The sequence below is a fragment of the Ciconia boyciana genome, chromosome 10 (genome assembly GCF_034638445.1).
Source record: "Ciconia boyciana chromosome 10, ASM3463844v1, whole genome shotgun sequence".
Taxonomy (NCBI): Eukaryota; Metazoa; Chordata; class Aves; order Ciconiiformes; family Ciconiidae; genus Ciconia; species Ciconia boyciana.
The window spans coordinates 29,852,615-29,875,483 of record NC_132943.1 but is presented as its reverse complement, the minus strand read 5'-3'; the positions used below and the strand labels follow the sequence as shown (position 1 = coordinate 29,875,483).

Here is a 22,869-nt window from a genome sequence, read left to right as displayed (position 1 = left end):
TCCATGATTTGCACTAATGAAGCATTGATATTTTTTCCTAGTACAGCTTAACTTGTGATACTTTTGAAATGGCAAAAATAATTGTTCTCACAGACATGTCACCAGAGCATCCCCAAAAGTTCAACTCAATTAGGAGTTTTTGCCAGTCTGATTGCAAATGTCTTTGCACTTTGGGCAAAACCTCCCATCGACTGCAGAGGAAGCTTCTCTCTGAGTGCGAGCTGAAGGAAGACGGCAGGGTTTTGACCCAGAACAGGGGCTGAAAGTATAAATCAATTACACCTGCTCTGTGGCTTTGGGACTGAACTCATCAACTGTTTAAATATTCTTTGCATAGATTTATTAAAAAAGTCATCATTCTGGTACAGCAGATCAGGTGTTCACAATTCGTCAATGCCTCTCTTTTGTTCACACAGAGATTTTACAAGCATGCTCCCCCTTTCTTGATCTGGGCTCCCAGACTCCACTGGAACTTGTTTTGCATGAAGTAAAACAAAACATGTGGTTTTCTGCTGCACTCGTTTAAGCCCATGGGGTAAATCATGGACATAGGCAATGAACAAACATTATCTGCCTTGAAATGAACCTACAATTCTCCCCCTGGAATAACTTAGTGCAAATGTTTCCTGTTTAAAATGGAAAGAGCAAAAGGAAGAATTCCAGGCCTTGGACTTTTAGGACCCTTGCTCCCCAGAGACTTTTTGCTTTAAAAACAGAACATTATAAAAGACAGGCACTCTCGGCTTCCCCCCCGCCCCTCCTGGTGAGACAGTCCAGACAAAGTGCTGAAGGGCCTGAAGCCACCCTCTGAGATACTAAAAGGACTCTTAACCACATGTATTGAGACAACTGCTGTCTCTGCTCACACACCTACGCCTTGCAACAAAGCCTGATTTCCACAGCAGGCCAAAGAGTTGCTCCGTGTATTTCTAGATGAAGACTTGTTCACTAGTCAGTCCCGTCACACTCAGCTTTTAATTCTTCTGTGTGCAAAAACACACTTCCAATCGTAAAAGGCTTCTGCAGTGGTAGGGACTGCTTTGTGTCAAGCAGCAAACCAACAGGGACAAATGTCAAACCTACACCCATCACCCTTTAATACAATGATAATGCTCAAAATCCTGTATATTAGATAAGATGTTCTCATCGGCAGCTATAATCAACCAAATTCCTGTGGATCACATTAAAAAGGGACTGAGCTTGGAACCTGATCCAGAATTCACTGAAGAGCTAGGTAGCTTTTGGACAGAGCTCTAACTGCAAAATTGAATTACTTTAAAATAACAAATTCAAGATTAATTGGTACCAAAATGACTGTTGAGAACAGGACTGAGCCACCAGCATCACCTACTGAGCCTTCAGCACACAGCTCATCCCTCAACTCACATGAGAGGTCTGGATGTTGCAGGAAAAGAGGGGGATGTGTTTTGCCATCCAGCCAAAAGAGCTGTTTCCAGGAAAGCTCAGCCAGTCCAGTTCTAGGAGACTGTCACACTGCTGCCACAGAAGCTGTGACTGTGCAGAGGGTAGCGCATTCAGGCAGCTTTGACCTAGGACCGTGCAGTGAAGATAAGCCTGTGCAATCAAACCGCAAGCGTGCCAGACCTGAGGCACGTACCCGAGCTGCTTGAGCTTGTGCCATCAGGTCTTCATTGCTGCTACCTATGCTACAAAACTAAATCCACCATTGGTTCACTTACAGCTAATACTGTCTCTGGTTGTGTAGACAAACTGCAGAGACGAAGATGTGGGAAGGGCAAAATCTTTCTTTAAAAAATAAAGACATATCCAAGCTGTTCACTCTTGGCACCAGCTTCCCTTCTCTGAGGGTGAAACACCCATAGGTGGTATCATTCTCGAGTGTCCTCCCGCGAGTCAGGGCTTAGCAGCTGAGAGGAGAGGTTGTACACGGAGACAAGGCTTTAATATACCCCACATGGATCCTTTCGGAAAGTCCCGGGAAGCCAGAAGGTATGCGAGGTTTTTTAGCAGCCTTGGCAATATTACAAGCAGTGATCTAACCCATGATTACTAGAACTCTTGTATGAATAAAACCTTGGGAAACCCCGGTAACTGCCCAAAAGGCTGTCCCCGGGGGAAATTTCATTAAAGATGTCCTCGTGGCTGCACCACACTCTCCAGCTCACTGCCCCGGTGATCCCAGTGGGTGTTAGGCATGCTGATACACGTGCTACAACGACGACACTTTTCTTCCCTGTTATGACCAGCACTGCAAGTTGAAGCCGAGTTACTTCCTGAGGACTCCTTCTTCCGCACCTACCAGCCGTGCCCAGTGAAGTCTGTTCGTAGGGAGCTGCTCACGGTGCAACCAACCAGCCTGGGGAGTCTGCATGAACCTCTGACACGAACCTCCATCTGATAAGTCTTAAAATACAGGAAAACACAGCCCTTCCCTCCCCAGGTGTGCCAAATTAACCATCAGAAAGTCAATCTTTTTAAAGCAGAAGAAACACCGACAGATAGCAAGCTCTGGCTGTAGAAATGCTGTCACCATTAGGAGTAAGTCTGGGACACAGGGGCAGTTCCTGGCAGGAGGAGCTGGGCTCCTCTGAAGCAACACCATTTTCACTTGATAGCTCATGGTGTAAAAGTATACGCTGTTGTTTATCCTTAAAGAAATTGCCATAACTCAAACCAAACACTTTCTACTTGGCAGCCCCTTGTAGATGCTACGCTTGTTTCTGCAAGAAGCAAAACAACCCCTGCCTTTTCACTCAGCAGACACTGCCACCTCTGAGGAGGCCCTAATGAAATTCTTCTCCCCTCCCTCGCTGTTTTTGTTGGCTCCTGATGAGTTCAGAGTTCACAGGGCCATATCACACCTCCCAGGTGACCCATGGTTTGGGGGTCAAACCAATAACCTCAAGTGGAAAATCAGTGACCCAGGGGAGTGATCAAAAATCCACAAATTGGGTCAAGCAGGTCCGGCCACTCAAAAGGACCAGGCCGGGAGTGTGCCCTCTGAGAGGACATGCTGAGTAGGAGCTGCTCTGACCGTCAGCTGTTTTCCAGATTTTTGGCCAGTTGTTTGACCTGGGGGTCCAGTGAAATTAATGGCAGGCAGAAGGCAGGGAAGCTGACACAACATCCTGGGAAGGAACTCATCTCAGAGCTCAAAAAGTGTTTTTGCTGATAGCTCAGCTCTGCTGGTTCCCACTGGAAGATGCATCACTGATGTGGGTCTAGCTAAAAGCAGGGGCTGCTGCTGAAGGAAGCAGTGGAAGGAAGGGAAGCAGAAGCACCAGGTTCAAGAAGGGAGTGAAACTGGTGGGGCAGTGTGAAAATGCACTCCTCAAAAGTGTCATGGGCAAGGTGCCCCTTAAAATGTTCGTTTTATTGTGAGGAAGCAAAATCTCACCTTCCCCTGCAGAGAAATTACAGATCACACACAGCGGTAGCTGCAAACATGTTTCGCCGTATCACTTCATATGCTGGTTAGCAGCTCTACTGGTTTATCTTCTAAATGATTCACCAGGTAAGAACTGTGATCCATTTTGAGCTTTAAGAGCACAAAGTAGCCTTGTCCAAATAAAGCAGGTAACTTGTGACTGATGTTCAATTAACAGTACATGTGGTGTTATTTTCTCTATGACAAGTAAAGCCTGAAGTAGTTTGTTTTTCTATCCCTGCTTTATTTATCTTCCAAGCACAAAGAACATAAAATCTAATATTTTATGGCTTTGCTGCAGAATTTTTAAGAGCTTCTGGGTTTATTTAAAACTGAACCAAAGGATTTGGAATACTTAAGAAAGGCTTCTTTTACCCAAAATGTTCTTTAGTCACTGAAGTTAAACAGGTATCTGTACGTTTCAAAAAACCTAACTAAAACACTTTTTGCTTTCTGCAGTTCCCCCCCACTTTTTTTTAAAGCCCCCATTTCAGTAATTCTTCAGTTGTGGAGAATCTCACAGGGTAGACTGGCCTAAATACCCGATGCTTCAAAAAACAACCAGAAGAAATAATTTCATTTCAGGTTTACTGTGTTTCATTGTTAACCCCCATTTGCAGGTCACCTTTAACATCAGCCACGAGACACATGCTCGGGTTATCTGAAAGGAAAAGAAAGCAAAATGACGGTCTGGCTGTTCACGCTGTGCCCCGTCATGTTGGGGGTTTGGATTTCATCATGACAAAGAGTTTTTCTTGCCTCTGTTCTATAGGGAGAATCACAGAAATCACCCTCTTAGTACCTGGTAAAAAGCAAGGAAGGGAATGCTCTCTTCTTACATCACTGTCTCTTTCTCGCTGCTGAGGGAATATTTTGCAAGGGATGTAATCTCACATGAAAAACTGCCTTCTTACTTTGTCAGGGAGTACTTCTTGAAATAAAGTTCAAAGACAGCCACAGACTAAGTGGCAAATGGAAAGCCCACATTTGGCTGCAGTCTCTTTCATGTCTAAGCAAGACATACAGAGACTCTGGGTGATGGCATCAGGCAGCTCGGGCTGTGATTAAAGAACAGGAGAAAGCAACAAGGTCCTATCTGTGTCCAAATTCTCACTGAAGAACTCTATTGTATGCATCCTGATTGCATGCTGTTTGTTCTCAGCCAGGAGGATCTACTTTAAAGAAGAAAGGAGAAGCTGATGTAAGAATTAAATTATGCAAACAAACAATCTTACAGTATCAAATACATTTTTACACTGTGTCTTTATAAAGCTCTTCTCAACATACACTAAAAACAACTGACTGAAAAGACCGTGCAGTCCCTATCTCTCCAGATACTGTATTAGACACCGCAGTGCTGTTTGTAGTCAGTGGCACTAAGAACTTCTGTTGCTTAATATTCAATGTGCATATAACTTAAAAAAAAAATACATTTTTTTAAATCACTGCAGGTTTCCAAAAAATCACTGCATGACGAGCTTCATTAAAGTCTGTCTCTGTATCTTCATAGGTGAGATACTCCTATAACAAATATTCTTTGCCGTTTGAGACCAATACTTCCCATAGCCAATGATGGGTTTTGCATTTAAAAAGCCACTGGAAATCAAATTTGGTATCTTAGTGTTGGGAGGAATCTGCAGCACAAGGAAGTGCTCAGTGGCTGCTGTCTGTGAGAGGCTTGTACCTCTCAGAAGGCAGCAGATGTCTAGCAATGTCATACTAACCTCAAACACACCACACACAGATTATTTATGGGCTGAGCTGGTGGAGGTGCTTTCTTCTCCTGTTCTTTTATCAACAATACAAGGCTAAAAAATCAGGTAACGTAAACGAATACAATCCCTGGCTCTCATGTAGCACATGCCATGCAGAGAGAGCTGTTTTTAGTTTGAGGACTGTGTTTGGAATTCCTTCAGTGTCAGGTTTCCAGTTACCAGACCCTCATCCCTGGGCCAGGCACGACTGCGGTTGGACTGGATTAGCAGAACACTCTGCAATGTATATTACATAGCTTTGACTTCTATAGGCTTTGCAGACCTGTAAAAATAATGATCATTTCATGACCTGCGTTACTGGGGGGGGGGGAAAGAGCGGAAAAGTCTCTCTCTCCCCTTTTTAAAGAATTCATATTTGTTTTGGATTTGGAGAAGGAGGGATCCATACAAGTTTGTTTGAAATTCAAGGAAGAGTACTTTTCAGATGCAACGCAGGCAGGCTTGATTCTCTTCCCTTACGTGCAGTTTTGCCAAGTTTAACAGTGGCCTTGACTGGCCTGAACATAAGAGCTTATATGCATAGTTTTTCTCTCTTTACAGTATTACGGCTTGAAATATTTAGAAACAAACAGCAAAAGCACTACAGTCCTGGAAGGTAAGTGCATAGACATGGTTATATTACTCTAGTTGAAGTCTAGCCTTAAGGCGGCTGGAGAACAAAGTCCTTTATTGTTTGCAGAGGGCCACGTTTTGAGAGATGTTGGGCCCCAGCAGCTCCCTGGGCAGTTCTTAGCAATTAGAGACATTTAGGTGGTCCACTTGTTTTTACATCCAGGCCCAAGCATAAAGTTTAGTCAGATACTAGCTTTCCATGCAGATAAGCAGACTGCAGAAACAACTGTAAGACAGGAAAACAGTAGTCTGACAGGTTTAAAACTTTACCATAAGATTATATAAGATTTCTTATGACAGCATGAACAGTCTATTTTCCGTGCAACCAAATTGATTGTTCTCAGTCCCTAATGGAGCAAACTATGTCACAGATTGGTTAACATCAGAATTTAGAGTGCCATTTAATTAAACCCCCTCCTATCAGCAACAAAGCCATAAAACATTGTGTTGCTCCTTTGCTCCAGCATTAGTTTATTTTCCACAGCAGATCTCAGACCAGCTTCTGATAATCCCATGCTGCAGGCAAAGCTCCCCTTTCTTTCCTTCCCTAAATCCAACCTACAAATATAGGAACTGTGATAATCAGGATTAAAACCCTCAAATCAACAGCAACAAAACCCCGAATATGCTAGCTGGTGCTCTATAAATGCCCGATAAGCATTCAAAACAACTAGTCCTATAATCCTTCCTACTCAATTCCTCACTTGTTTTGTTCATATGCTCTCAGGCATGGTACATCTCTTCTACCAGGGGGCATAAAATAAAGTAGCACCTATTGAACAAGACATCGCTATTCTGGGATCTCTTCAAGCTTAAAGGGACCTTAAGTAGATTGGTACTTTAAGTAGCAAGTCATTACAACATGTGTCATTTCATATGTTACTCATTATTCAACACAACATAATACCGTGTGAGTCATTAACCTCTTGGCATTGGTAACCTACTCTCAATGCTAAGCAGTCATGCTTGTTGCTCAGGAACCCCCATGCTCTGTCGGGGAGAGACCTGGATGAGATTTTAAGGTCCCTTTGGTCTTTTGTTTTGCAGATCAGCAGGGGCTGAAAGCTCTTCCCATAGACTAAAAGAGTTCCTGGCCTTTGGTCTCTTGCGTCACATTTCTGAGATGATGCTGGCCAAGTTACATTGGAGGGGAGAAAACTTCTTTTTAAAGGACGTATGCATCTTAAGCCAACAAAAGAAGCAAATGTTTAGGTTTCTCAGCTGAATTTTGCATTTCAATGCAGACTCGAACTAATACAAAGAACTACTGGACGCATGCAGAACTGCCACCACTGGGCAAGATGCTAAAGTGAAATCCCTCTTACAGTAGTATTTGTACTGCATTACTGTGCAGTCGCTCCAATGGGCATGGGGACGCCGCTATCCCTGCCACGAGAAGAGCCAGCTGCTTCCCTCAAGAGCAGGCAAGCGATGAGAAGGATGAGAGACGCAGAGGGGTGAGACCTCAACGCTGGCCCCAGCGCAGCAGCAGCACAAAAGCCAGAAATACTATCCAGATCTCTCTGCCTCACCCTAACCTCTGCTGCAGATCTCTGCTTTTTTGGAGGCTATCAGGGTAGAAATTAAAGGTCCTGTGGTGGTTCAGGAGATTTTAAATTGATTTAAAAGAAATTCTGTTGACATAGTCAGAATCCCTCTTCAGAAGGAAACAAACACACTGCTCAGGCTCCAGGAGAGCTCCTCCCTTCGCCTATCCGTTCACTGCTATCCACGCCACTTTTGTAAAGTGCTTTCAAAGACACATAAACCCAAATTCTGTCCTGTTCTCATTTTTCACGTGAAATGAATTTAAAGCATGGTGATTATTCAGCTGTGCTGTTCAAATGATTTTCAACAAATAACAGAAGTCATTAAAAGAATCTTCCTAAGTAATAACAACCTCGGCCCAGGTCTTTACTATTCAGCCGCTGGGATCTTAACACGCTGTCTGATCTTTAGTGGGCTAGTAAAAACCTGTAAGAAGTGGTTATTAATGTTATTACCAAGCTTTTAGGCTTTTTTTTTTTTCTGATTTAAATTAAAGCATTCCTTGTAGCGATTTCTCCCATTGCCATGATGAAGCATGGCTGTCAATTCTGCCTCCGATGGCACAAACTGGGTAGTAAAACCATGCTTCAATAAAAGAAGAAAATTATTTTTGAAACTGATTGTAGCTGGTTATTTTTCCCTCCATTTCGTTTCTTTCTGGGTCCAGACATTCTGTTAAACTCACTGGGATGTGCCATTCCCTTTTTTCCCCGTTGCAACAAAGGCAAAGCTCAAGTCCAGAGGAGAACAATGGCTGCTTTTTGGGGGTGAGGGGGACCTTAAAAACAAGCAGCTCTCATTTCTTTCTTCAGGCAGTACTTCAGTCCCCATTGTTCCCCTACTGCTCACGTACTGATTTGCTCCTAAACAGCCTGTAACATCCTCCCCCCCTATATTTTCTTTTGTTAGAACCATTCATTTCTATACAGGCATTAGATTATAGATTTCCTGGCTTGCCGCACTCCATTAACACTCTGGTAACCACCCCTTTTCCAGCCAGCCATTAAACACCACCTTTAATAATTGAGATTTAAAGGCTCAGGGCATGATAAACAGCTGAAGTTATAACTTTACAGCTGCCTCTACAGAAGTGTGTAAATCTCCAGATTTGGATAGGCAAATCAGTTAATTAGACTTGGATTAAGTCACAAACTTTGCGGGTGCTCTGACAGCAGACGTCCTGAAGTTGAGCTTTAAATAACAAGGGTCGAAGCCCTCAATCCCACCGGGCTAGAAGAGACGGAAACATCCCACCCGGTGCCCAGAGAGCAGTAGCACTGACTGCAGCTGCCGTGACTTGCAGACGGCCGCGAGCGCCCTGCGACTGCAGCCCATTCCAGCTGTGTTTATGCTGGCTTCTTCCTTAAGAGCTTCTACAGTTACACGAACATCAGCGCAGCTGCAGCGAGCGGAGCGACTGCCAACTGGACATGCTCTACCTGCTGCCCATGGTGGAGACAACCCTTGTTTCACCACCCTGCATTTCCCGCCTGCCAGCACACAGGTTGCTCTTTCACAGCAGGGCCCTGCAAGTTGCGGGGCTGAGCGCAGCTTCCCCCCACCCCTACCTGCGGCTGAGGAAATGCTACGTGCATGGCCCTGAGTCACTGCTAGCCAGTAAATGTTCAAAGCTGGTGAGATTCGGAGCTGCAGACCACTGGCCTCTTTAGGGACATGGGTAATAAGAGGTTAACCGTTGGTTGTGAGACCCAAGTGCCTGTGCTCCATCTCTGCATGTCTTATCTCCCTGTTGCTGCATTTAAAAAAGTACTGTATGTAATTAACTGTTATCAGGTTGTTAAGCAGCGTGCTGAAGTGTGAATTTATCATTCAATTGTTTCCTTTATTTACAAAGTCCCTGCCATTCCTGAGGCAGCAGCCTGGGACAGGCTGTTGACTTGCTCAGATGAGGAGGGTTTAGCGCACCAGATTCTGGTAGCAGAAGCAGATTCTGGAGAGGTGAGACACAGCCGTGAATCTGCTCGGTTCCTCAAACACCCCTTCAACACGCCCTGCAGAATAGCTGGGTGCAAATGAGACACACGCACACGCCACCGGTACCAAATACATCGCTGTAACCTTGCTCTGAGACCTGAACCGCACAGCACTGAGGAAATGCACAATACAGCTCCCAACTGCTGTAACCCAGCCTTATGGGCATAGGTAGTTTTTACTCATATATATGGCACTAACTTTAATGCTTGTATATACAAGCTATGTGGTCCATTCACAGATGAAGACGACATAACTGCTGGCTTTCATGCACTTCTGCGCCCAGTTCTTCCCCTTTTCATTTGCTGGATTTTGTTTCTTTACGAAAAGCAAATCTGGAAGGCAGTGCACATCATGTTAGACCATAGGCTGGAGATGGGAGGACATGACAACAGGGCAAGATGCCACATCCCCCTCTGTCCTCTCTGCCTCCCTCCACAAGTCTCAGGCTTGGTTTCCTGGAGCCCACGGCTCCCACCACTTTTTTTGCCACTTTCCCCTCCTGGCCTGGATGCTGTTCTCTTCTTTGTTTTCTCCCCCAGCAGCACCAGCCCTGGCAGTGCCTGCAAGGAGTCCAAGATGACGTGAGACATCATCAGATCTACATGATTTTCTTCCATGCATTCCCGGTCTGGGGCAGCACCATGCATCCAGCAGGACTTACTAGCACGCTCCCTGGGCATGCAGCATCCTTTGCTCTTTGGGAACCGGTGCAATTATCAATATCCCAGATCTATGTGCATTCCCCCCAACATTTGTAGTAGAGGAGGCATGTAGCTTCTAAACAAATTTCTTCTTTGCCACCTGCACACCATGCTGCGTGCCAGATGACAAGATAAAATTTGCAACAGCAAAGTTCTTGGAGCACAGCAACCTTCTAGAGAGAGCAAGCACAGCCTGTAGCAACACAGTCGTATCAGCTTCGTCATGTACCTAGAACAGAAGACATCAGGACGCTGAAGCTGGAAGAGGGAGCACACAGCAGAAGACAGGAAAAAAAATGCTTTAAAGACACACCAAAACACTGCATCCCTGAGCAATGGGAAAGCGATGCCAACAGCTGGGAATTAGCGATACCTTACAGGGGTGACAGCACAGCGGTTGGAAGATAGGGGCAAGCCAATACCGAGATAAAGAGAGGCTTTGGACAGCACCACCAAGGATAGACTTTAATTTCTTTTGAACACATATACATATGATGTATCAAAGACTACCACGTGCAGTAGAGTCTTATGTGCAAGACGTGATGCTGTCAGTAGCTTCAGCTTAGCTTCAGCTTAGATTATGATGAACACCACAATCAGAGAGGCACCTCTGCTCCGCCCAGGAAGGCTACTACATGCCATCAGTGAGAAAAAGAGAAGCAATAGCACTTCCCATCTGAACCTGGTAAGAAGCTGGCAAAGATTCCAGACAGCATGTCTCAATTTGGCTGGGGGGAAAAAAAAATTAAATAAAAACACCCTCTAACTTGAAACAATCTTTTACATAATGAATCAATCAAACAATTATCTTTGCTCTAGTATGTTCAAATCAAGGGAATCATCATTGAAAATAACAACCAATTTATACAGCTCATTTAAAGCCACAGTAAGCTAGGCTGCTGATTCACTAATGAACAATAAAGGTCACTACTACAGTATCATTCTAAGTATTTTCAGATTGTGCGGTGTGATAGACTTGAAGTGGCGTGTTCATAAAAAACCCATCAAGGTACTTTGCAGAGGGAAGTAAAGATGGAAAGAGATCCGTGCTCTGCCTAGATACCAGACTGAGAAGAGAGAATAACTCGATGCAACGAGGAACTTTGTGCCCCAGACTCATCCGGCCTCAGCCAAAGCCTCTGGATGTCAATGGAAGCATTTCAATGAGCTTTGGATTAGGCTCTTGTATAGGAGAATGGTATCTGAAAGGGGAGGAGAGGGCAGGGAGAGAATGAAACATCTGTATCCTGGAATGAAGTCAGGAAGTTAAGGCCTGACAGCCTTAGACAGCAAATAAATAGCTAGAGTACTAGATGGGGGTTGCTGAAATGCCTCACTCCACGTGGAAACATTCCTTTTCATTCGTGTCTTTCAGGTATTCAGAGAAAAGACTGACCAACATGCAGTTAATTTGTTTTTTACTTTTCGAGTGCTCATGATCTAGAGGGTACATACATTCAATTACTAAGAAGCAAGACATTCTACCAGATGCATAGCACACCTCTGCTACATGGCTGTTACATCTATGTTTATTGACAGTGTGGCAACTGGGGCAACGTAGCAGAGCGTGCCCTAAACTGCAGTATCACGTCTTTGACTGTTACCAGAACCAGATGCTTCAGAGGAAGCTGCAGTTAGTCGGCAAGTAATAGTTTCCATAGGCCTTACAGCATAAAAGCAACCTCTCCTTTCCTCCCCAGAAGCTAACTCAAAACAAAGCAACTATTGGTCTAAGGCCAGGTTTGCAGAAAGATGCAGGTTTCAGAAACACAAACACTTGATGGCATGCCTGTACTTACATATGTTGATATAAAAAAATAAGAAATGCAATATTTAACCTTGACAGACCTACTATTTGAATTCCATAGGAAAAAAGCACAATATAGTAGAGAGCCTGTGGTGAGTTGAGAATGACGTCTTTTCCAAACCTTAACGTTAAATCTTTAATGCTGAGTTGGGTTTCTAACAAAAATATGTGTAATTCTGCTTCCAGTAAAATGGGATTTTCTTTAAAAGAACTTTGCAACATTTCAAAGGCCCCTCTTTTTTTAACAATCAAAAAGTAAAAGGGATAAATTTCATATCATACCAAGCAGCTACAATATAAACCATTACTCAAGAAGAACATTCCAGTTTCTACGTCAGAAAAGCACAAGGCAGCAATACCATTCTAAGGATGCAAAATGGTCTCAAAAACTTATAAAACTTGTGGTATAAACTAGTACAACTGAAAATGAAATGTCTAAGGAGGAAAAGACCAGGGTTAAGGGTTCTGTATTGATTTTTTTTTCCCACATTGGGATTAAAGTGATTTCAGCTGGGACCCAGTATTACAGACGTAATTATAATTTCCATTTATATTTTTAGACTGTGTACAAAGAAGCGTAATAATGGACAGCTGAACATTTTCCATTGTCCATTAAAAACGAAATGTTTCTGATGAAATCTCTGTAAGACCAAGGACCACTGCAGTAATCTCTCAATAACAGAGCTTTCTTCAGATGTTTGGTGACGAGAGAGAAGGGAGAGCTGTCAGCCCTTCACACAAAGAAATCAAACCAAAATGACATTAAGGTTGTTATTCCCCTCAATAATACTAAAGAGATTCCAAGTTAAGATCAGTAACAAGTCTCTTCAAAGAAAAAGTCAGGTTATTCATTAAATAACCTTTCTTGGTATTATTTACAGGATATTTAACAAAAAGCATTGCATTAAGGCAACATTAAGGAGGCATTATTAAACACAGAAAGTGCAGGGAGTGAAAAAGTGAAATTTCTCTAAGTATCACTGTCTGCCATCCTTCCCCCATGCTTTACAATGCACATTTAAGTCCAGGTTTCCTGGAAGCCTCTGATAGCTAGGCAAATGATTGCTATTGAAAAGCAAAATGTATTCAAGGTAAAGCAGGTGCTTAAGTGTTCTGATGGATCTGGGCCTAAAAATTCAAGTTGTAAACCCCAACTCAATTTCAACCAACTAATTGAATTCGTCTTTTTTTTTTCTTTTTTAATTCCCTTTCGTTTCAAACCAATCTGCTCTGTGTTTTCTGCCATAAAGCGTGGTGCAGTCAGTACCACAGCACAGCCGGCACCACCGAGCTGCTTGCACTTGCCATTCCAGAGGGGGCTGCAGCACACCACCCGGTAAAGAGATCCGTACAGCAAATGCTCAAAACCAGCACGCGTGTATTCAGGCAGCCTACATTCAGCCCAATTCCCTAGTCAGCGAGAAACCCAGATGCCTTCAGAGACCCCTACAAAGCTAATTAGAGGACTACCAGAAGTCGAGTCAGCCGGTAAGAAACAGTACACACAGCAAGGACGCATAGGCTTTCTGAGCGCGGCTACTGGGATCCTTGAAGCTTTTAACTGGTTTTGGAAGCCTTTAATCGGTGAACGTATAGTTGTAAAGTGTGTTTGCTGTTTGAGGATCTTTGGAAGAAAGACTGTTAGTATGTCCTTTCTCCTACTCGTTTTGTCCCAGCTATTGTTTTGGGTGGTTGATTTCAGTTCAAGAATGTATCACTATTGCCTCTAAGAAAGCAAAACAAAGGAAAAAAATGTGACCATACCATGCTTCTAAAAATACATTATTTTTACACTGAAGACATCTCAGTTCTCAGTAAACAAATATTCCTTTTCTTTAAAGCATAGCATCTCAGATCGAGCCAAAATTCATAACAAAAATGCTAAATGAGGGACCAAAACCGGGTGACACATGGGTACGTACAACAGCATGCTAACACCTAGATCTAAGCAAAAAGCCATTCACATGGATTTTCAACTGTGAAATCCTGCCGAGATTGGTTTTGCTTGCCAGATTTTGTGATGATCTACAACAGACTGCTCTCAAAGTACTTCCCTTCACCTGGAAAACAATGGCTATTTTTCTTCTTTAAGTGAAGAAAAGTGCCAGCTACTCAATATCCAAGGACCCCTGTTGGCTTGGGGTTTTACTTGATAACCTGGGCTGGGTTTTGTTCACACATTTACCACCCTCTCTCTCTGCCCGTGGCTAGAACTGGCTGCCAATTTCCAAGGTGCTGTCTCAGAGTATCTAATGCGCAGATCCAATCTCCTTGCTGAATTGCATCTGGAGTGGAACAAAAATGGCAGATAATTCACTTTCTATTAAAGTTAACACTCTCCTCCTCTTGCTTCCCACGTATGTTATACAGTGGACGTGTTTGCATGTTCTGTTCTGTTTTTTCAGCTGTTGCAAGTGCATGAGCTATCAATTACTCTGTGTGCAGAGAGAGGACGGTGACTTGAGGAACAGCTTCCAGTTTACATGACTCCTCACCTCATCACCGCTCGAACATTTAAATGAATCTTGTTGGGCAAGGGGCCTGAAGCAGAGAGATTCCTTAGGCGCTCTCTCCCCTGCCATTTCCCCCCTCATTGAATGGTTAATCAGAGCAGAATAACTCTTTAAAACTAATATTTATTTGAACAGCTGTAGGATCCCATCTGCTCATGCAGAACAGAGCCCAGAACTAGAGGAGGCCACACCGATACCAGACAGAAGCCAGCAGAAGGTATGAGTTCTGTCAATATCTCTATAGCCAGCCTAAGTTACGTTTGGCAGACAAAGTTTTCGAGTACAGCAAAGACACTACCATTACTGTAAAGATGTGGTTAAGTTTTTAGCATATGCATTATGGTATTTAGTATAGTTCCAAAATACAGCTTGCTGAAAGTCTGACTAGTGGCCTATGGACTATTTAACACCAACCACACGCCTACAAAGTTCTGCGGGCGTGCTTCTGGTATATCCACAACATCTTTATCTGCAGTAGGTAAAGCTCAATAGCTTATGCAGATTTTCCCAAATAAGCATCAAGGAAAGAGCAGTATCACTGTGCATCTTGTGCTTTGTTTATGCCATATTTTAAAGAACTATGCTAGTAGAAAATTTCGTACAGGTGTTAAGTGACAAAATTAGTGCTAATTTACATAACTATTAAATGCTAGAACAATGCAATCTTTTCCAAGCCTGGAGATGATGGTAAAAATTCTTAAGAAAGCAGGAATTAATTTTCTCTGCCAGGGTACAACAGGAGTTTTAGCTCCATGCTTGCTCTTAAAGTTATTGGTCCATAACCGCTAGTGATCTGAACATTTGCAATTCTTCAACAACCTTGAATTGCATCCATTTTTCAGTCCTACTTTTACTTCACTTATATCTCTGGTAAGATAGGATAGGGTGGAGAAGAACATAGAGAGCAGGCAAAGATATATTCCTTTTTCCAGGATCTCTAAATATGGAGAGATTTGGACTGCAAACATTGGTGGGCAGAGTTCCCAGGGAAAAAACAAATATCCTAATCAGAGTTTATCAAATTACTACCAGACTGACCCAGACAGCAAAGAAATGAAGGAATATGCTCTAACAGTGATCGCATTTCAGTCTAAACCTACTGCTGACTGCAATCGGTAGGAACACATCCATGGATTGCAGTGGTTCTGGATCAGGCTCGTACTCGCTTTTACAACATTTCTTGCAGAATAAGGTGTTGCTCAACCTGGATCAACATATCCAAAGCATGATTTTCTAAAGTGTCATAGCTGAAGAGCAACATAAAAGCATTAGGTGAATATATGGGCAAAGAAAGCTGGACAAAACCCTGTGGAATTTAGAATATTCTCTTGATACGTGTTTAAGAGACTTCTGCGCAGAGAAATTAAATATGTCACCCACTTATGAAATGGAAGTAGTTTGGCTGCCAATTGTATGAGCTGTGTTGAAACAGCTGCTCTAGCAACTGTTTTTACTATTAAATTCTTCAGTGATTCTCTTAATCCCAAATTAGATACCTCTTTCCTTTAATCACCAGTTTATATAAAAGCTCTCTCCTCACAAGGCAGGGTTTCACCAAGGATAACAATCACAAACAACCGCAGGTCTGCTTAAAGCACTGCCCTTCTGTTTCTCTATGGCTCTCATCTCTCCCACCGTTTCTTATTTCTTGGTGGGTGGCACGCTGAGTGCTCATGACTCTCCCCTATGTGTTTGTAAAAGAACCCAGAACTGTATTTGAGTTCTTAAGATTTCACAGCCTGTCATTACCTTACAGCATGCAATTAAGATTGTCCACATACAATTCACTTTCCTACTTTATGATCACAATCTCCGTTCCTCTTTCATAAATGTGTACAAGAATACCTGTAACTGACTCACTTTAAATGCCTTGCTATATTAGAAGCTTGAAACTTGCCATCGTGACAGCGCAAGTTCCTTTTTCTTTTTAACATATTTTCTGTTTTTTTCTGAACCTGCTTTGCAAAGATTGGATGAAGATAGGGGAACTGGACAGATTATGGAGAACTAACTGCAGTCTGCCTCTGAGCGATGGGTGCCATCGCAAAGCTGCTGTTTGCTTACAGGAACCTAGCTGAGCCGTGACAGAACATACAGGAGGTTCATGCACAACGCTGTGAGAGCTGCAGGAAGCTCGCTCAAAAAATCCTGATCCAACATCCTCGAAAATCGTATGTATTTACACCCGATGCTGTTGGCTTCCTACATTTCTCCTTTTTTAGCTGTTTTCAAAGCACGTTCGCTGACAACCATCTTTCAGCCACACCTCCAGACCCATTTATCAAGAGAAAGCCAAAGCCAAGAACTGCAGTGGAGTTGCCTTATTTTACAGTGAACTTTCTCACAGAAAGAAAAACTTATTTCCTCACTTTTGCAGCCCAGAGTCCACACCTTTTGATCAGTTCTGATTTATAATCCAACATAAGCAGCAACGTTTTTATTCCAAATATGCGTACCTATAAAGCAGCCAGCTGAGCTTCCCAGGCTGGTGGTCTCCTGAGCAATTTCAATATCCATCTCAACAATGCAAAGGATGTATTTGCATTTTGTAGCACTCATCTCATTCCCCAAGTTTCACTCAGCACATCACTCTGTTGATGCATTCTATGGGACATATGCTTTTGTTTTTTAATTTGATCTTCTTTTTAATTTGCATTCACTTATCTTTTTTCCACAGATCCTTCATCTCAACCTAACCATTTTGTACTGACGCTTCTTTCTTTCATTAATACTTTGTTCCCTAACATTTGTTTTGTTCTTTTACTCACTGGAGGCATAGCTAATACAGCTTTGTTTTCTGAGGCAATGTCTCCACAACTTCATTAAATTTTATAGCATTAATTCAAGCCCTTTTGTTCAGAGGCAATATTTTCCTCCATCTCCTGAATTTTTAAGCTGAATTTGGTGCCCTTAGTTTGAGTGGGAGGTCCTTATGCCTGATTATACACTAAAATCCATACCACATCCATGTTTTTTGGAATGTGACACTTGAAAGTATTTTTATTTACTCCAGCTAGTATCTCCTTGCAAAAAGGCTGGCTGTGTAGTTTCAAAATATTAATTGACTTTTAAACTATTCCATATTGCATTAACTGGCTTTTTGCTATGAAGAGTTGACTGACTTATTAGAAAAATTGACAAAACCCATCCCTGTCCGCCTCCTTCTACACTTCCAAAGTATTCTTCTGGGACATCTGGTTTTTAGTGGTTTTTTCAAGCTATGTCCCAGTCATTGTAGACATTTTCTTTGCTCAATTTTCTTTAGTTATTCCCATGGAAATTATAGAAGTGGTCTGCCAGCTGCAATCCATGATTTGATGTCATGAACCTTGACCTTTCTGACTTTCTAAAGTATACTTTTTCAGTATTAAGGCTTAATATGGCTTGGATAGAGGCATCCTGTTCATTTCAACTGATACGTCTATTTTATTACAAAGCTGGAGGTATGTTTTACAACCAAATCTCCTTCCTTTTGAATTCAACTTAGAGATTTCTGTAATTGTGATCCTGTTTACAATTTTCTTTCCTCCTTTCAGCCAAGTCTTAGAGGAAGACACAAGACCATTTTTTGAAACGTCTACAGTACAGTGACCCTTTCCTACCTTCTCTGCTTCTAATGCCCGAGACTCTCCCTGTAGAAGGTATACACACGTTATTTATGAACTCTGCACATTTTTGGGCAAATATGTTTGACACCATACACAAAAAAAGCCTTCAGACTTCACATACGGCACTGAGGTGGTACTAGTACCATGGCACACTGCAGCAGAGTAACGGAAACTGAGATAAAACAGAACAAGTTGCAACAGAGCACTTCCAGCTTTCTCCTGCACGTACGTATCACAAATCCGGCGTCCCGCTTTGGATTTGGACTCTGTCCTTCTTGAAATACAATGACTTTCCTGACACCTCAGAAGTACTGGGCAGTTTCCACAGCAATCGCTTTTATTACCTTGCAGACTTAAGTAAAGTTAGCTAAGCAAATCTTAAACTGTTTGATATTGGATTTAAGCTAATCTTTTAATGAGCACATCAGCTTGGTTCCCAAGCTTGTGCTCTAGCGTGTGAGAATGATCTTTTTTCTTTGCCTGTAGTTCATCTTTGCTGGTTTATTGCAATGTAACTTGGAGGTCCTTGAGTAGGACCAGTATTTCCATCAAAACTGATTCTAAATTCATCTGCCTGGACTTAAAACCCCACTAAAACCATACACATATTTCACTTATAATGAGATCACCACACTGGAAGATACAGACAGATAAGATTTTGCTGCATTTTCAATGAAAGTACAGCTGTCAAGATAAAAATCATATTTAAAAAATATTCCTGAGTTACTGATATTACTTTAGATGATTAAAACAGAAGAGAAAGTTAATAATGAAGTATACCGTAGAATATACTGTTTGAATATTATTTATATTTCACATGACTAGGATGATGAAATTAAGTGGGCCATTCATTTTTGTGTCCTACTTAGTTCTAATCCCATTTAAGACTCCAAATTATCAAGTCTTCTTAGTTTTGCAGTTATGTCAGGGGAATATTAAAAAAAAAATATGATTTACAGTGAAAATTAAAAAAGACCACTCACAATTGTTTCCCAAATCCTTCTCTTGACCCTCTTATCTTAATTTTAATCAATGTGAGAAATGGGAGAGATACAGACTTTTTTCAGCTACCCGAAACGACAAAATATTTTCCCATCAGCCTGCCCTTCACTGTTTTGCACCTCTTTGGAGGGAAAACCTGAGCATTACTAAAAATATTGTGTATTATATTATGCACCAAAAGTTAATAGGTTTGCTTTGTAACTGTATAATGTATGTCCAGCAACTTGGTTTCATGACTTTGGTGGTTCTGGACTGGGTTGATAAGTTATTTCACTGCCATTAAAGTTTTGGCAACACCCTCCCAAACCCCCCCCCATTTATGAAAATATATTTGCAGATGCTCTTTTTAACCAGGCGAACGATGCTCCAATTTAAACAGTGCTAGAAGGCAGCAGTGGCATTCCCTGCGATGCCTGCAGCCTGCATCAGCATTGCCACCCTCTGCCTGCCATAAAGCACAATTTTGGGCTAAAAAAGAGAAAGAAGCAAATTCAGTAGAGTCATGTAACGAAGTCAACTGAAGAGAGGAACAGTGGAAAATTGAGAGGCAGACTGTTACTAAGAAGTGGCTGGGCACCAAGAAGGTCCCTGGAAGATAACTTGGCAGAACAGCAGCAGTATTGTGGGACAGAGCAACACTGTCACTGTTACTGAGAACCACTGTGCCACTGCATGGCATTTGCAGTGCAGACGGGTCAACACCAAAAAACAACCAGAACATCACCAGAACTGCTGGGTCAATGCTGTGTAACATACTGTCGGATGTCAAGGAGGAATGTAAATGAAGTATACAAAATGAGAAAGGGACAGATTTTTTGCAATGTGGGATGGAGTAAGTTAAATTTAAGTGATTTAAAGCAAAAAAATTAGTTGTGATTTAGACTAACAAGCAGGGAATTTTGATTTAAATAATTGATTTTAAACCTTGCTTTTTCATCTGTGCTCCTTGGTTAGTCAATTCCCATAGGCCGGGAATGCTCTGACAAGTTGATTTGCAGCTAATTATAGTCTGCACTAAAATTGTGATTTCTTTTTGTTAACCAGGAGAATACACTATATACATATTTAAGTAATGTCAGTATATTAATTTCAGATTCTGCTAGACAATAGTGAATGATGACTCTTATTTAATAGACAATTAACTTTTTCTTGTGATTTGTGTCAAGTCACTTTCTGATGACGTTTTTGGGATTCAATTAAATTGCAGAAATCCTGCATTTTGAAATAAACTTGGTTAGTAAAATAAAGGCAAGAACACTCAAGTGCAAGAAAAAGCTAATTAAATTTGCTAAGTAAGCCATTCCTTCTGTTTGAGGAACCTTATCTCTTCATGACATAGGTATTACAGAAACTTTGTTTTTGATCCAAAGAGTTGGAAATGTTTTTGACTCAACTCTAGAGGCTGCCTCGTAAATTGACTGCATGGCGACTCCGGCCCCTTGAGTCAATGCTGTTTTCATGCTCTATAGTGTAAGACCTAAGTGCTCAATCTATTTAATTTATTGAAAGGGAGGTTAAAAGATAACATAAATGATTACTGCATAGAAATACTGAAGGGGAGGCTTTTTGCAGGCTTGGCTCTTAAAATCTAGCAGAAAAAAAGTTTACCATAGTATCTAGAAACTGAAATTAGGTAACTTCAGACAGGAAAAAAAGGCATAATCTTTTTAAACAGTAAAAGAATTAACCTCTGGAGAATGTAATAAATTCTCCACAACATGACATTTTAATTCTAGGTTAGATGCTTTTGTAAATACATTTATAAAAGTAATGTGATGGATCAAAATTGAAATTTAGTTGATGCAGAAATGTAGAAGGTCTTGGAGGGCTCAGGCAAGGTGATGAAAACTGTCCTTTCTGGCTTCATACCTAGACATGGAGGGTGTGCTGCTTTTAGCTACTGCCTTAAGAAGTGCAAGTTGCATGGTCAATCTCAAGAGAGGCTTCCAGCATGGCAAGCCTATGTGCTGCCACTGTACTGCAAGGCTAGTTCCTTAATACATTCACAAGTTTCCCAGCTTTAAGATGCATGTTACATTTAAGACAGATATTCCTGTGAGCCAGTTACCAGTTTGCTCAGTGGTCTCCTTCCAGCCACAGCAATACAGCTGAACTCATCTACACAGCCTGAACTCATTTTTCCATGCTAGCCATTATTTTCTAATGCTCCTACTGCCTTTCCAGCCCCACCCCTTTTCTCGGCAAAAATGCATGGTTTTCAATAATACGAGGATTCCAGAGAAAGTCTGGAGTATTAGCTTTCCTTTGGAATCAGCATTTCTTACCAGGAAGAAGGCTGAGTTTTCTGATCCGCACTCATCAAGTCACCAGTGTCCCGTCTCAGTGTCTGACAGTCTGCTTTTGGTCACAGCCAGCTTTTCCATTAACACAGAAAAGAACGTGTCCTCGAACACGAGATTTCTCCAAACAAGGCTGCCATTGGCAAGACTGTGATTTACATTAAGACAGACTTCCATAAAAGAAAGCTCAAAAATAAAACTATGAACAAACAGAGCAGCTTCAGCTTCATATCTGTTTCATAGCTCCATCAGGAAAATATTCTGGATTACACCAAGAAAACAGGCATTAAAAATAGTTTAAAAAATACAAATGTTGTTCTGGCTCCCACACCCTTGCCCTGCTCCTCTCCCCAAAAGAAGAGGCTAAGAGGTATAAGAATCAAGCCATTCTCCTCCTAAGCAGGGGGATTTAACATTGCTTAATACTACTGCTCAGCACTACTTAGCCGTAGCCCTAGGGCAACATGTAAGTATTGAGTGCAAAGAACTGTATCTCTCTTGCAAAGCCTTCCATTCTGTCTTTCCCACTTTGCTGCTTTTCTCCAGACAGAACAGCACAATGCAGTGTGAGATGAAGACCTGCCCCTCTCCTGCCACAGCCACTTATCATCTAATTCAGATGTTTGCCTCTGTAGACATTTCCAAACCAAGTCTACAGACTGGCATTATTTTACCTACAAGCTTCACTATGTAACTCAGCTGGCCACTCATTAAGCCAGTCACATACAAAGCCTTCCTCCAAAGGCTGCCGCCTCCTGTTTTCAGCGTTTAATTAAAAATGTAACCTTACACAGGAACAGATCCTCCACTCAAAGGCAAAAAAGGCATCACTGAGCTCAGTGAGAGTGGGACACTGGATTTGCTGCTGCACCTACTGAAAAGGCAAGCATACTTGGCACAGCTGAATTCCTGAAATACAGTTACAGACCTGCATCACCTGAATTTGGCCCATAATATCTAGGCTTAAATTAGCAGCTTCACAGAAAGGCACAAAAATACAAAACAAAAGGGCAAAGCAGCAATGGTGTTTCAGAGCTTAGACTTTTGCAACCCAGCAGCAGATATGTTCGGATGCTGCTGGCAATCTGACTTCCCCTTCGTGCAGGATGAGTGCCTTTGCATGGGAATGCGCTAGTGCCTTAGGGGCACCAGACGTTCCTAAAGCTATTTGGCAGGTGATCATTCCTCCTCCTTGCCCAGTGGGGAGGAAAACCAAAGCTCTCATACTCAATTTGTGCATGCCCACACACACTGGCATGACTCCTGCTGGCTTCCAGGTAAGCAGAACAGTTTCCCCTTGTAGGTCCCAGCTACTCTTGACATGGCACAGATCCCCTCCTGCCCCCTCATCCACTGAAACTGGCTACAGTTCAAGCGCTTTCCTCTCTTTCCTTGTGTCATGCCACACCAGAGCGGCAGGCAAAGGTCATATCCTCCTGGACTCAATGCAATATTCCAGTAAGAATCTGTTTCCCAACATCTACAACCCTCATCTGAAGTCTCTTTAAGCCTCTTACTAAACGAGACTTAAATGACTAAGTATGCAGACAATTATATACCACGTCCGTACCAAATGCAGCTCAGTGGTTTGACCAAGGC

The 22,869-nt window shown here is 42.2% G+C and overlaps 1 protein-coding gene across 3 annotated transcripts in view; it reads right to left on the bottom strand.

Annotated features, from left to right (window-relative positions):
* Positions 1-22,869, bottom strand: part of PARD3B (par-3 family cell polarity regulator beta) — a 439,522-nt gene that overhangs the window by 5,522 nt on the left and 411,131 nt on the right. The window lies entirely within an intron of this gene.